The following is a 3,445-nucleotide window of genomic DNA, read 5'->3' on the forward strand; positions in this document are numbered from 1 at the left end:
GAAAGGAGGAGGGGCCAGCTCATGGTGGTGTCGGGCACACAGCGCAAGCATGGCGGTGGAGGATCTGACTGAAGCCTAAAGACCAGAAATCAAGGTAGACCTGCAGAAGAAGGTGACAGCGCAGTATGTGATGTATACATGTGTGTAATGTATGTAGTGCAGTGTGTGATCATCACATACTGCACTACATACATTACACACATGTATACATCACATGCCCCCTCACAGTAATAATGCCAAGATATGTGCCCTCTTCACAGTAGTAATGCTCACACATGCCCCCTCACAGTAGTTATGCCCAGATATGTGCCCCCTCACAGTAATAATGCCAAGATATGTGCCCTCTTCACAGACGTAATGCTCACACATGCCCCTCACAGTAGTTATGCCCAGATATGTGCCCCCTCACAGTAATAATGCCAAGATATGTGCACTCTTCACAGTAGTAATGCTCACTCGTGCCTCCTCACAGTAGTTATGCCCTGATATGTGCCCTCTTCACAGTAGTTATGGCCTGATATGTGCCCTCCTCACGGTAGTTATACCCTGATATGTGCCCCCTCAAAGTAGTTATGCCCAGATATGTGCCCCCTCACAGTAATAATGCCAAGATATGTGCCCTCTTCACAGATGTAATGCTCGCACATGCCCCCTCACAGTAGTTATGCCCAGATATGTGCCCCCTCACAGTAGTTATGCCCAGATATGTGCCCTCTTCACAGTAGTTATGCCCAGATATGTGCCCTCCTCACAGTAGTTATGCCCTGATATGTTCCCCCTCACAGTAGTTATGCCCAGATATGTGCCCTTTCACAGTAGTTATGCCAGATATGTGTTCAATGCGTTTTTTGGGTATATGGCTCACAATCAACCCAAACATAATAACTGATAGGTCATAACTGCATACATCCCAAACCACAATCAACCCAAAAAACACATTGAACACAAAAACGCAGCAAAAATGCATCATAACCGCAACCTCATCCATGAACGTTTTTTAATTGGAATCCAGTCCACTTTTTGTGAGGAATCCAGGAAGGGGGGTTATAAAAGGCAGCTAACACCCTATGCAAGCATTACCACTGAGGAAGGAGTAAAGCAACACTCCGAAACGCGTTTGGTGCTCAATCTATTGACTTGCATAGTGGGGACATAACCATAATCCACACTTACTGAACTTTGCTTATTGGAAGAAGAAAAGAGATTAAAGAGCACGGACATCAATTACCCGAAAGACACAATATTTGGAGAGGAACGCCTATCGAGGAAGAGGCAAGCATTCAATCTTGTTGCACACTAAAATTATCCATTTAATGTGCGTGACTTGACTACTACAGTGCCTGGGTTAACTATCGAATCTGTGTTCGAAAGTAACGACACGTGGGGCGCCGAAAGTCAAGTCTGCTACACGTGGAACGCCATATACAAGATCTCCATATCCTATAGCGGATTATTCGACCACTGCTACAGTGCTTATCACTTATCACATATTACTTTATATTTCCCATATGTCTACTTAATGTTTGGATCATTTTGGGAATGCCATTTTATTTTTGGGGGACGTTAGAAGGCTTAGAGTTTGAGAAGCAAATCTTTAAATTTTTCTGAAAATTTCCAAAACCCACTTTTTAAAGGACCAGTTCAGGTCTGAAGTCACTTTGTGAGGCTTACATAATAGAAACAACCCAAAAATGACCACATTTTAGAAAATACACCCCTCAAGGTATTCAAAACTGATTTTAAAAACTTTGTTAAACCTTTAGGTGTTCCACAAGAATTAAAGGAAAATGGAGATCAAATGTCACAATTTCACTTTTTTGGCAATTTTTTTTATTTAAATAATTTTTTTTTGTCTGCTAACAAAGCAAGGGTTAACAGCCAAACAAAGCTCAATATTTATTACCCTGATTCTGTAGTTTACAGAAACACCCCATATGTGGTAATAAACTGCTGTACGGGCACACGGCAGGGCGCAGAAAGAAAGGAACCCCATATAGTTTCTGGCAGATTTCACTGGAATAATTTTAAGCTTGTCGTGTCACATTTGAAGCCCCCCTGATGCACCCCTACTGTAGAAACTCCCAAAAAATTACCCCATTTTGGAAACTACGGTATAAGGTGGCAGTTTTGTTGGTCCTTTTTAGGGTACATATGATTTTTGGTTGCACTATATTATACTTTTTGTAAGGCAAGAAAAATAGCTGTTTTGGCATTGTTTTTATTTTTTGTTATTTAGGGCTCTTTCACACTTGCGTTGTCCGGATCCGGCGTGTACTCCACTTGCCGGAAATACACGCCGGATTCGGAAAAACGCAAGTGTACTGAAAGCATTTGAAGACGGATCCGTCTTCAAAATGCTTTCAGTGTTACTATGGCAGCCAGGACGCTATTAAAGTCCTGGTTGCCATAGTAGGAGCGGGGTAGCGGTATACTTACAGTCCGTGTGGCTCCCGGGGCGCTCCAGAGTGACATCAGAGCGCCCCATGCGCATGGATGACGTGCCATGCGATCACGTCATCCATGCGCGTGGGGCGCCCTGACGTCACTCTGGAGCGCCCCGGGAGCCGCACGGATGGTAAGTTTGCTGCTCCCCCGCTCCCCGCTACAATTTACCATGGCTGCCAGGACTTTAGCGTCCCGGCAGCCATGGCAACCATTCAGAAAAAGCTAAACGTTGCATCCGGTAATGCGCCGAAACAACGTTCAGCTTAAGGCCGGATCCGGATCAATGCCTTTCAATGGGCATTCATTCCGGATCCGGCCTTGCGGCAAGTCTTCAGGATTTTTGGCCGGAGCAAAAAGCGCAGCATGCTGCAGTATTTTCTCCGGCCAAAACGTTCCTTTTCGGAACTGAAGACATCCTGATGCATCCTGAACGGATTTCTCTCCATTCAGAATGCATTAGGATAAAACTGATCAGGATTCTTCCGGCATAGAGTTCCGTCGTCGGGAAAAGAACGCAGGTGTGAAAGAGCCCTTACAGTGTTCATCTAACAGGTTAGATCATGTGGTATTTTTATAGAGCAGGTTGTTACGGACGCGACAATACCAAATATGAAGCATTTAAAATATATATATATATTCTAAAAGCCATACTTTTTTTTACATTTTGGGCGACTGTCTTATGTAGGGGCTAATTTTTTCAGTATGAGATGACGGTTTGATTGGTATTATTTTAGGGTGCATGTGACTTTTTGATCGCTTGGTATTACACTTTTTGTGATGTAAGGTGACAAAAAATAGCTTTTTTGACACACTTTAAAAAAAAATGTTTACATTGTCCACCTGAGGGGTTAGGTCATGTGATATTTTTATACAGCAGGTTCTTATGGATGTGGAAATACCTAATATGTATACTTTTTTATTTATTTAAATTTAACACAATAACAGCATTTTTAAAAAAATAGTGTCTCCATATTATGAAAGCCATTGTTATTTTTATTTT

The sequence above is a fragment of the Bufo gargarizans genome, chromosome 1 (genome assembly GCF_014858855.1).
Source record: "Bufo gargarizans isolate SCDJY-AF-19 chromosome 1, ASM1485885v1, whole genome shotgun sequence".
NCBI classification, from domain to species: Eukaryota; Metazoa; Chordata; class Amphibia; order Anura; family Bufonidae; genus Bufo; species Bufo gargarizans.